This window comes from Phalacrocorax aristotelis, chromosome 2, assembly GCF_949628215.1.
Source record: "Phalacrocorax aristotelis chromosome 2, bGulAri2.1, whole genome shotgun sequence".
NCBI lineage: Eukaryota > Metazoa > Chordata > Aves > Suliformes > Phalacrocoracidae > Phalacrocorax > Phalacrocorax aristotelis.
Window position 1 is genome coordinate 94,753,605 of NC_134277.1, and position 12,559 is coordinate 94,766,163.

General features: G+C 42.0%; 1 protein-coding gene across 6 annotated transcripts in view; it reads left to right on the forward strand.

Moving 5' to 3' along the window:
* Positions 1–12,559, forward strand: part of FHOD3 (formin homology 2 domain containing 3) — a 407,821-nt gene that overhangs the window by 74,294 nt on the left and 320,968 nt on the right. The gene's annotated exons all lie outside the window — the stretch shown is intronic.

Here is a 12,559-nt window from a genome sequence, read left to right on the forward strand (position 1 = left end):
GCAGGAGCATCCCTTACCAGGAGAAGGGGAAAGCGTGGTGTCTCTGACAAGACCTCCCTTAGAGCACGTGAGCCGCTTCCTGCATTGCAGAGCCTGCTGTGTTGTGTGCCGAGCTGCCTGAAGAGGAGGTTTTCTTTTCTTTCTTTGTGTTTCCCATTGCTGCTGTTGCTTTTTCATATTGCCTGATCATCTTCTGAGCCTGATGCCATGTAGCTGGCAGTTTCCAGCAGTGGCCGCTGCCTGTCAGCTCCTGTGCCACCTGCTGACAGATGGGCCAGTGGCAGGCGGTCAGGCAGCCCAGGTACGGTGCAGGCAGGCTCTAGCCCATCCCTCCCTTTGAGGGTCAGGTCAGCTGTACTTTAGCATTAAACACCCAGCTGGAAAGATCTTTTCTGTGGTTCCTATGAATAACAAGGAAAAGGAGGAGAGAGGCACTTCACAGGCTGCAGCTGTACCTGCCCTCTCTCCACCGAGAAACCAAGGGATCTGTTTTCAGGGCAGCTGCATGTCCTGGCCATTTAAATGCAGTACCTTATTGGAGGCAGCTGTGGCACATGTCAGCATTCACCCCTTTCACACTGGCTTCTTGGTACACAGTGAAATTGTGACTTTCAGCTATCTAATCTACCTTCATTATGCGATATCATAGCCAGCGTTACAGCGACCCAGCTATGTGCCCGTGACCCCGTGGTATCTCTTGGGGTTTTGTACTGCTGTCACTTGCATGCTTGTGCATGCATGACAGTGTTGCTTTTTTCTGTTCTCTCTTTCTTACCTTGTTAATAGGGTGTTGGAGTGTGTTACAGCCTTAGTACTTCTTATCAGGGATAGCTTGTTTTCTCTAGGAAGAAAGAGAGTAGCACAGTTTGGATGAAGAGCCTGAATTCCTATCTGCCTGCCTTTTCCTTTCATGAATTCCTTGGTGTTATCAAAATTATGCAGGGAAACTCTTACATTTTTTTCAACCTCTAGTTTCTGAATAAAAGTAGCTGTATTTGCTTGCAGATCTGTGTTTGTCGCTTTGGAGCTCCATATCTGATTCAGGCTTTGAGTATTTGGTGTTACACGGAAGTGCCTGACTTCTTCCCCCTGAACCTGAGCCTCCTGAGCCCCTACCTCTTGGCTGATAAAGCAGGCAGCTTGCTTGTGGCTTTCAGGGGTTTAAATCAGACTGAACAGAAGCAATGCTGGGGAACAAGACAACGTTCATTCTTTTGTTGACTCCTCAAATGTCTTGCAAGTGACTGGTTCAGTTCTTTCTTTTTGATGTAATTAGGATTATGTTGCTCAGGCTCACTTCCTTGATAGCCTTGGCCAAATACAAGAAAATTAAACTTCTTGGAAAAATGGCTTCTCCTGAGGATTGGTATTTTTTTTCCCCATTTTGATTTAGAAGACTTCCATTAAGGACTTGTTAGTTAGTAGCCCAGTTTTCTTAGTCTTATGTTTATTGTCCTATGCTCTCTTGGATTAGGTAACTGCCTGGTGCTTTGGCTGCTCTGAACTGCACAGGTAGGAAGGTCGTGGTGTGCTACTTACGCTTGCAGAGAATGAATAAACGCCTCTGGGCACCTGCAAAACAAATGTCGGTTATTTAGACATTGGATTCTCTGCTTCTGGCTCTAGCAACTTCTAGCCTGGATTTTTTTTTTTTAATTGCCACCTTTCTTTAAGTACACTTTCTCTCTGAATATTTCTTGAAATGCATTACAATGTTCCTTCTAGCAGAGTGTGACTAGCATGCAGGGAGTCTACAGGCAGGATCTACGGGAGCATTCCTTGGCAACAAGCGAGATAAAAGTGTAAAAACTTACTCTAGTTTCTAAAAACATAGTAGATGAAAATGCTTCCTAATCTCTAGCCACCAAGTAGAAAGAATAATAATCTACCCAACCCTTGCAGCATGTGTTTGCAGATTTGAAAAAATAAACAGGTAATAATTTAGTTGGAAGTAACTCTGAGCATCCTCAGGAAGCAGTTATTTGTAGGGAAGGTGTATATACATTGTCTTGCTTTTGTGCTTCAATGAAATACAGACTTGCAAGCACATATGGCCAGCAGGTATAGTGCAAGTAAGTGCAGAGCTAATTTATGTTATCTTGCATGATCAAAAGAAACTATGAAGGTTACTGCTTTATTTTGTAAAGGATTATTTTCCAGAAATATTTAGGTTATTCCCAATGGATAACTTCTTAAAGATTTTCATTTTCCCTCCTGCAAAGAGTGGGCAAGCATAAAGTGAATCACAGATGGGCCTTAAAACAAAATGGCCTTGCTGGATCAGATCAAAGGTCCATCTAGGCCAGTTCCCCAGTCACCCCACTTCTTTCTTCAACAGCTGCTAGCAGTTGCTGAATTGAAGAATATAAGAAGAGTGTAAGTATGGCACCAGAGTGCTTTCCAGCCTCTGGCAGTTTTTTGCTTCAGGGACTTTGAGGTGGTGTCTTTACAGATGGACACCCTCTGTGGATTCTCCTTCCAGGAACCTGCCCTTCAGACACCCTTCAAACTTTGAGCATATAGAAGATATCACAGGTGTGAGTTCCAACAGTTCAACTGCACTCCAGGGGAGAGACCTGCTCTTTTTGGTTATTTTGGACTTGAAATTTCAATTTAATACCCTGTAGCTCTATTGGAAAAGGAATTCCTGAGTTGTTTTCAGCCTTCTGTTGAAGGCTCAATAGCCGTTCCTTTCTGTTTTCTTCCCACCCTCTCCCCCGATTATCTCTTTACAGTGTGGAAATCCCTGTAAAGAATTTAGGAATGATCTAGGTGGCCATTCCTCCACCAGAGGAACTGTCTTCACTGCATGATGCTTCCTTAAAACCCTTCAACAATTAATTGCATTCATCACCCTTGTCACAGTTTTCTCTATCTTGTCCAGTCTGCTACATATGGTATCTGAGACTGGGGGCCTCAAATGTGCTCACTCTTGAAATGTGGGTACACAATTTCTTCAAATAGTGTTGTAATGATGCTTTATGCTTTGTTTTGTATACCTTTAAAAATAATTCCCATGACCCTTTAGCGCTGGAGCAGTTAAAAAGCAGAGTTGCTACAGAACTGGTATTACTGGAGTACCTTCTGAGTGGTAAAATTCAATTCAAGGCCATAATTATATGGAAAGCTTGGGTGATTTTTTTTTTTTTTTTAAAAAGTGTAACACTTCTCTGCACTGAATTTCACCTGTCACTTTTATTATCCAGTCAGTCGGGATCATTGGCAGTTCTTTACAACTGAATCACCTCTTACCTGCTTTGAGTAGCTGAGAATTAGCAAACTTTATTCCCTTTCCATGTACCATTTTTGTTCACATTCTTTATGACTGTGGTGTTCAGCACAGGCCCATGCACCAGTTCAGGTAGCTAGACTCTGAACTAAAATTTTGTAAGTATAGGTTGGATATAGTTTTAGCTCTGGACTTTGAGGGGTTAATTAAGGTCTCAGTTTGCCTAATACATCTATTCTGATGTGAAAAAAAAGGTGTAACCTGATGCATGTTCAGGTGTGTTGAAGGAGCCAGAACTAACCCTTATGTCCATTGTGGCAGGGTGGCCTTGTCTTAACTTGAATGTGAGTAATCACTGCACATCTGTTTTCCATTCTAATCAAAATGTCACTAATAACTCTTTCTGCTTGTTCATCATCACTGGTTTTTCATTCATCCACAACAGACTCAAGAAAAATGTTTGGTATATTTGGCTGAAATTTGATATAATTTTTCTCCCTCTTAGTAAAATAACTTGAACATGACCAGTAAATTTTAATTAATGTTATTTAGAAAGAATAATTACTATAATTTGATAACAGATAAACAGATTTTGCTATATGAGCTCATTATCATATCAGGAATAACACCACCCTTTGTTACTACACTTTCCCCTCCTCTTATTGAACTGCTGCAGATACAGCACTTCCAGGGGTGATTTTCTGCTCTTCCTCATGGTGGTAAATTCATATGGCCTAAATGCAAGAATTTTCTGCAGACATTTGCTGTAGAGGTCTTTGTTTGGAAGGGTCCAGCAATTCTGTAAGCTTGTTGACAACTTCTAATAGTCAGGGTTTTAAGAAGGGTCAGGGTGGTGTCCCAACCACTAATGTCACGTCTTGTGCGTATATGAGGAGGAAAATGAAGTACAGCAATAGCTTTCCACCTCATGATCGGTTTGGTGTTTTGGGGGAGCTGGAGGATCCCGTGTGTGTTGAGGACTGGCTAAATCCAGGGTGTGGTTTCCAAGGGGAGGGTGCCAAGTGCTGCCTCCTTCCTTCTGCTGTGTTTTGCCATTCCCTCCATCACACGGGCACCTCTGCTGGGCTGCGCTTCCTGCTGAATCACCAAGGCCCTGGGATTAACTATAGTCTTGCCCTGGCACAGGAGGAAATTGGACTTTAAGCACAGATGGTTTAGAGTCATTTGACATGCGGAGCAGCCATCCCCTCCTGCAGCCACGTCACTGGCAAGTTTGTGGAGGGGAGAAGCTGCAGCCTGAGAGACAAGCAGCAACAGCGTTTCTGCTGCTAGAGAAGGCTTGTCTTGTGGTTGCACCTGTAGCTCATCCATGGTTTTGGGTGGCGTGTGGGCTGGGAACGGGACTGCTCTGATGGTAGTATGTTGTGCTTGCCACTGGTGCGTATGGAGAGGCTGGCTCCATCCCTGCACCTCTCTCCTTCTCTGGCTTTCCTTTTGGCTAGAATTATCTTTGCTTGTCGCCTTCTGAAATACATGAACGATTTGTTCCCCTCAGATGGCATAGGTGATATAAATAACTAATAACTAATTTCTGGATTTTTATGGGGACTTAAAATCATAGAACCATAGAATGATTTCGGTTGGAAGGGACCTTTAAAGATCATCTAGTCCAACCCCCCTGGTATGTTCAGGGACATATTTCACTAGATCAGGTTGGTCAAAGACCCGTTGAACGTGACCATGAACACTTCCAGTGATGAGGCATTGGAAGTGATGACTTGGTATGCCAAGACCTTAATCATACCACTTGGAGAGTTTTTGTGTGGACTTAAGAGGTGTTTGTGATTAGGTGGGACCCCACTTACATGAGGTTTTGTTGATCTCACTTTTGGGATTAAGCAAGAGGTCAGAGACTTCTGGATACGCTAAAGCCTTCTCATCAAGCCTTGAAGGTGATAAACTTGGTTCATATGAAGAGTCGATATATAATAGAAGAGCTGGAAACTGAAGGTATGTCTTCTCTCCCTTCCTCTGAGGAAGTTCTGCTTTGCATAAAAAACTTGCTTGCAGGCCTGTGTTCCAACTCTGGGCAGCGTTGCCACCAGTGCAATGCTTGGTTATCACAGATCTCATTGACTTAAGTTGCAAAATGAGTGAATTGTTCATAAGGAGTCCTGAAATGAGCAGTACAGAACCACAGAAATTCTCCTCTCCTTTTTCTAAAAAGAACTATTTTAAACGAAAGGTATACTAGTGCTAGAAGACATTTCATACGGTCCTCAGTTTTAACCACAAAAGATGAGCTTCCTGTTTTAAAAAATTATAGTATTTTTCAGGTAGGTGCTAAACTTCTGAGGATTAAGAAAGAGAAATCTGCATCACCTGTACAAGCTGGGAGTATGTCATCCAACCAGTAAAAATGTTCTGTTGAGAGAATTTTTTTCTTACCCTGCTTTTATCTAACACATTTAAAACCTCCTGATCTCTCTGTCCGCCTATTATTTATACTCTCTGAACAGATTTTTCCCAAGTTTCCAGCCTGAAACAGTTGTGTTAATTTCTGTTGAAGCTCTGGGTGTTTAGCTTGTCTGAAAATCAGTCCCTTGACTTGTCAAACACTCATATTTTTAAGATTAGGTTTTTTCCTTTCTGCTTTGCGGTTTCATAGAGCTATGCACTTCAGTCACTGCTACTTGTTCACCAGCAGGCAACATGCTGATGACTTCAGTTTTATTACTTAGTTGCTTGGTAATTGTGAATTTCCATTTGAAATTGGTTGGAAATCCTAAAGCAAAGGGTCTGTTTTCATGTGTAAATATGTCCCACAATGGCACAGAAAAGTATGAGGGTGGTGAGGGCAATTACCGGTGGGTGGGGAGGGCAGCTGATACACCCTTTATGCAGAAGAGATCTGTTTACCATGGAAACTCACAAAAAGTCTCTGCAAATCTGCTACTTATATCAGAAATATAATGCTACTCGGGAGGGATGAGCTTTGCTTTCCACAAGAAAAAAAACCAAAAAAACCAAAACCCAAACTCTAGAGCTTTAGCTTTTACACACGAGGGTGTTTATGGATGGTAGTTTGAAAACTAATGGGTGTTTTCAAATTGGTGTGCTATAAAGAACGTGCTATGGGAAATCAGTGATATTTTTCACTGTTCTGTATTAGTTTACCACATCACATCTAGTAAAAATCCCTTTAGAGAAATATTTATTTTCTGATAGTCTCTGTGCAGGGATTTAAGACTGAAAAGGGCATCCTGTGAGAGCAGTCCTCTGCTATCCTGCATTACCTAATCTTCTGTATAAAATTACTACCTAATATACACGAACGTAGCAATAGCCACTTCTTTTACTTTCAGTCGCGTTTATGAATTGCTAAGTTCATTCTGTAGATTCTGGATTAAATTGAATTTCTGCTGGCCATGCAGCCTGAAATTTTGTTACTGCTGACCTCACTTGGCATCCCAAGTTCGGGAACAGCTGTGTGCGCTGAATCAGATCTTCAGCCTGTGCAGACTAACTCTCCTGTAAGTCAGCTGAGAAGCTGGTACAGCCTGTATGCCACTTCTATCACGTATAGATGCAAAACACTTATGCTGAGCTGCTTGTTGCTCTATAGATTCTGGGTTCAAGGCAGCAAGGAGCTTCCAGGGTGGAATCTCAGAGTGGAATGAAACCAATATAAATGCGACTGAGATAGAGATTGACAGTCAAAGAGTGATTAAGGTCTTATGCTCAAATTTTAGACGGGACATTTCTGTTCAGCAGCAGTTGTCCTTAAGGGATTCTGCAGAGCTTGTTTTATGCTGAGTATATTCTCATTGCATTGATTTTAAACAGCAGAGCATTGTGTGTGGCATGTATCAATATTCAATGAACAACTTAGAAACACATAGACAAACTTCTAGAGTGGTGGGAAGGAAGAGACTTCAACTTGGTAGATGAGTCTTGAATTTCTGAATCTGGGCAATTTATCTTTAGCAAACTGTGACAGGGATTGCTGCTGGATGTTGTTGTGCTGCATGCCCTGCAGGTTTCCAAAGGAGCAGCTGTGAAGGCAGTTAAATTTGTTGAAGACTTTCACTGGTATTACAGTATGATATTTGGCACTGGCAATGAAATATGAGGATATATAAATATTCTCGAGGCTACTAAGCTAACTCAAGGGAAAAAAAAAGCCCAACCAAAAAAATAAAAACCCCAAAACAACAAACCACCTTCAATCAACCCTACCCTCCTGGCCCACCCCACTCACCCCCTGCAACCTGATCCCGAAGGGAATGCCTGCTTCTGAGATTGAGGAATGTGTAAGTGGGTGTATATATACATTAGAGTGGTCTTGGTCACCATCATATCCAAAATGAACACTTGGATATCCTCATTGCATTAAGAAAAAATGATGGTGTCACGGGGGGTGGATGTGACAGGGCAAGTTGAGAAGCCCTGAGTGCTGCTGTAAATGGATACCTGGGTTGCAATGAACCTGAGTTAATTCAATACAGGCTCACTCCTAGAAGACAGGTCAGTTGAGCAGAGGTAAAATACTGCTGCAACAGATGGACAACTGCTTGGGAAAGAGATTGAAATAGAGTAAGGTAATTAGGACAGGAGACAAACGTATTGCATGACACTACGTATATGACTAGGGCTAGAAGCAACAGCTATCTTCCTGGAGGTCTTTGGCTGTAACACCAAAAGGAAGGAGTATAAAAGTGGAACCAAAGCAATGTTTCTATTATAATTTATTTTATACATTCACATGCAAGGTACTTTCCAGATACCTGAAAATTATAATCCCTGCTTCAAAGTACTCATTTTTGACTACAGAAACACAGACAGAGGTTAGGGGAAGGGGAGCTAAATAAGGAAAGTACATGTAATTTAAATGCCTAATTACACATCCAGAAAATATTTGAAACAGTCAAGGTTAAAAGTTAAATCCTCAAAAGTTAGGAAACACTGGAATTATGGTAGACTTCAAAGCTTTTATTATAGTATATTTCAAAGCTTTGTACGAGTATCTCTCTTGGTCATGCACACTATAGAAGAAGGAAAGGCTGAATGGGGTTACCTGCTTATGGAGTTTAACTCCTACTGTTTCAGGCCCCTGTGCACATTAGATGCTGAGAAGGACCTGCGAAGCACGTACTGTGGGTCACGGCACACTTCTCATCATTCTGCAGGCAATCGATGGGCAGTAGCAAAGTACAGGAAGATGCAATCACAACCTAGGAGTGGTGGGGCAGTGCAGTTCCCCGGTGCAATGTTATATATTCCGTAATTAAATATGGCACAGAAGTGTTAGAGGAGTTTTGTGTTCAGATTGCAAAGCTTTGTAAAAAGGACTGACAAATCTGTGGTGTGGCACCCAAGGCTGGGTGCAGTGCTTCAGGGGTGTCTTAGGTGAACTTAGGTGTTGTGGACTCCTTGGCGCTGTAGTACTGCCCTAATGGATGGCAGGGTCCTCTGCAGGAGCTCATATTTTGCCAGTTGTTCTCTCAGTTATTTGCTGACATAAAAAGTATATTGACATTGACAAACTTGGATTTAACTTCAGGTGCTGGAGGGAATTTTGCTTTAGAAACCTCAAGTTTTTCCTGTATTAGCAGCTAGATTTTCTAGCTGTTGGTAGAGGAGAAAAGGGGCAAAACAGTGTTTCTCTCTTCTGCAGAATGAACCAATTTTTTGCCTTCTTGTCTTTCTCCAACTCCTCCTTTGCCTCCCAGGAGGGAGAGAAGAGGGGAGAGACAGCAGACCAGATGGCTAAAGTTTGGTTAAAAAAAATAAACAGTGGAAAACAGGGTCTTACAATAACAAGTGTTAGGTGACATTAACAAGAAGCAAAGCTACCAGACTGACTTGTAGCTAACCTATTGATGTTCTTCTGGGCCAGAAATATCACTTAGAGGGTGCTGAGGATGACTGGTAAAACAGCTGCTTCTTCAATCAGCATGTAGGTCTAGGGAGAAGATTCTCATTAACTAACGATTAAATAAATGTAATTTTAACTTCCTCATATTTCTGTTACTGAAATGAAGTTGGTTGGTACAGCACAGCATTGAACTCTTCCCCCCACCCTGTTATGTTTAGGACAGTAGTAACTCAGTGGGATAATTTATATCTTTTGGTAGAAAGTTTATGTGAGAAAAGCTTTAGCAATAGCATACCCTCTGATCTATTTTTTTGAGTCTACTTTCAAGACCGTATTCAGCTGTTTGAATATCTTTCCAAAAGGAGGTTATTGCCAAGGACTCCTTGTGGAGATACACCATGCATGACTGCCAGTATCTCCAGCAGGCAATTTATTGCAGGAGAAGTGCCACGTTAAAACATAAGTACATCAGTTGCCAAATATTGGATTTTGGATTGTATTGTTCAGACTTGCAGCTCTACGTGGCCATTGGATACATGGTGTGCTGTCTCAGAAGTCCATTTCATTCAGGTTAACCTCATTTACTACTTTTCCTCCTCCACTCCCCATCACTTCCACACTGTTCTAATCGCAATCTAGAGAGGTGTACAAGTTTCTTTCTTCTCTGTATTGATACACAAAAACGGCAGTCAAAATATGCTCCAGTTCAATTATTTTTTTCCTCCTGCATAACAAACCAGCCAGGACTGGAGATATACCATATTTAAAATATCATCTTCTTGTTTTTCATGCCCTTTTCCTAGAGCTGGTTAAAACACTGGGAAGGTGAAAGGCTTCATTGTTATTTGGAATAAAATGAGTGAAATTGTGTGTGTGATCCTAAATTTAAATGTAAATAGATACCATTGCTAAGGATTTTGCAATCTAAATTTGACCTAGTTGTATTACTTTTTTTTCCCCCCATATGATGACTTTATGTATTCAGGTATTTATAGCAAACTAATCTTTTAGGTATCTGATTCTTCAGAAAAAATTCTCTCTTCAGCTTTTTCCACCTTTTTAGGAGATATACACAGCACCATGTACATCCATTCCCTTTTTTACTTCCACTTCAGTTTAGATACCTTTTGGAACCTTTCAAAGACTGGTTTCTGTAGAAGTCTTAAATAAGGGGCTGAGAGAGGTGTGAAGCACTGCATTGCAGTCAGATGGTTGCAGGCATCACGAGGGCCATTTACTTCTCCAAAGCTTTGATTTTGACTGCTAAGGCCAACCTGTTACAGCTGTCCTGCCGTTCCTGCATTCTGCAGCCCCCTTCGGGCTGTCTCCTTGCTTCCGCCATAAGTTGTGTTTCTGTGGAAAGTGCTGTGGAAGAGCAAATATCCTCCAGGGGCTGGGTGAGTAAGGATTTTAAAGCTGGGCTGGGGCTTTGCAACATTACTGATACCAGACTGACAACCTGTCTGAGGTTGCTGAGTAGTATTCTGAGTGTGTGAGCTGCTGCATGCCGAGCTGCTACCTGCTTATCTTTGGACGAGTACACACCTCTGAAGCAGAGTGTGTTGCATTGCGTTAAGTGTCGTCTTGGACCACTTCGACAGCACGGGGACACGTACAGTCAGTCTGGCTGCCACACAAGTTTCTGCTGTTGCCTTCAAGTAGCTTTCTTTCTCTGCCCATGTCATTTCTGTCTTAACATCTTAAAGACAAACAAATGAAAACCAAACTCCATGGGACAGAGGGTCCCTAAGCTCTATTTATAAAGGTTGCTTTTTCGACTTGACATTACACTGAGGCAACTGCAGAGTGAAGCTGTTATGCTATACACACTTCAGTTACAGTACTATAATTTACACCCCTCTGGCTTTTGGATACAGTGGTTTTGTGGATCATGTGTTGGGAATCAGATAGAAAATACAAGGTCATTGAAGTAGCATTTTTGTTTATCCACCTACAGGAAGGGTTGAGACATTAAAAGAATGATCACCTGTTCACATGGGTCTGTGTACACACATGGCATACACAGTTGTGGGTATGTCACACGCAGCAGCGCGAGGTTGTTCAGTGTATGGTAAAATGTGGATGATAGTAAGAAGTTACTAACTACTAGAAACTATGATAAAATTTAGATCAGCTCATGTCAACTCTGATTACCTTGTATGTTAATTTTTGTTAAACCTGTTGATTTGTTTCTGTATCATGTAATTTTGGCAAACTTTATGACAGGTCAGTGGATTCTTACGACAGGTGGAAATTTGTCTCTGTTTTCTGAAAAAGTTTGTTCCTTTTTAAATAGACCAGAGGGCTTGGTGCTCCTTCAGAATCAACGAGCTTCTGAATTTGGAGTGGCTATATACTGGTGTGCCACAGCAGTGCAACAGCTTTGTAAAAATTCAACAAGTAAATTTTCTAAAGCATTGTGGAATTTTTTTTTTTTTTCAATGACTCACATCGGGCACCTGCCGATTATAGTACTGAAGCTCAAGAGAGTCCTGTTACAGCTAATTTGCTTCCTCCTTTACTTAGCTTTTCAGAATACTCATGAAATATATTGTGGATTAGAGTGAGCAGAAATAAATAGTCAAATTAATATGACACTTTCTCCTTTGAACCTGTTTTGCTTTCCTAGGATTTGGATAGTGAATGTAGGTAATCAGATTTGGTTCTTTGCTGAAGCATTTAGTTGGGTACTACCAGGCTGATCTGTCAAAGGAAATAAAATCTCTCTTGGATAAGTAGAAACCTGTTAAGATGGAGGGAAGCGCAATTAGAGGTAAAGTTGGGTGCAGCACCGATGTTGGCGTATGTCATCTTTTATAATAGGTTTGCACCTTATGGCTGTTCAGAGGCTTGTAGGTAGAAGAGCTGCCATAAAGGTTCATGGATTGTATAGGCGGTCCCTGTACAAAAGGGAATTGTTTTCTTCCTTGGTATTAGCAGTCACTGAAATCTGTCCAGTACAACTGCTGTCAAAGCATATGGAAGTGATAAGAGCTTGTACTTAGCAATTGTATCTAAAGGAATCAGGTAAAAATTAGAATAAGATTTTGAAAGCCAGCAACACTTTTCCTTGCCTTTCTGAGCCAAAATCAGGACAGCCCTTTGGCATCCCAGTGCCCCGCTTTTGGGAGCAGAGCCCTGCCCAAACTTCAGTCTTGGATGTCAGGTCTTCCTTCAGGGCAAAGAGACCTTCAGTGTTGCCAACAGTGGTTGCAAACAGACTGTGTGGCAACTGAGGCTGTTGGAAGCTGTGGGGCCAGGCTGCCCCTTAAATCTCATCCCCTCCTGCGGCTTGGCTGCTCTGTGTGCACAGGACATGCAGGCTGAAATCTGCCCATGGGGGTGAGCAGGCTCAGCAGGTCTGGAAGGTTTTTTCCAGTTGTGAATCAGGGACGATTCTTCTCTTCTGATGCATGGCAGGGGAGTGACAGGTCCTAGTGGGCTCCTGGTGGGCTGGCAAGAGCTTGCCTACCGGCACCTTCTGACTGACC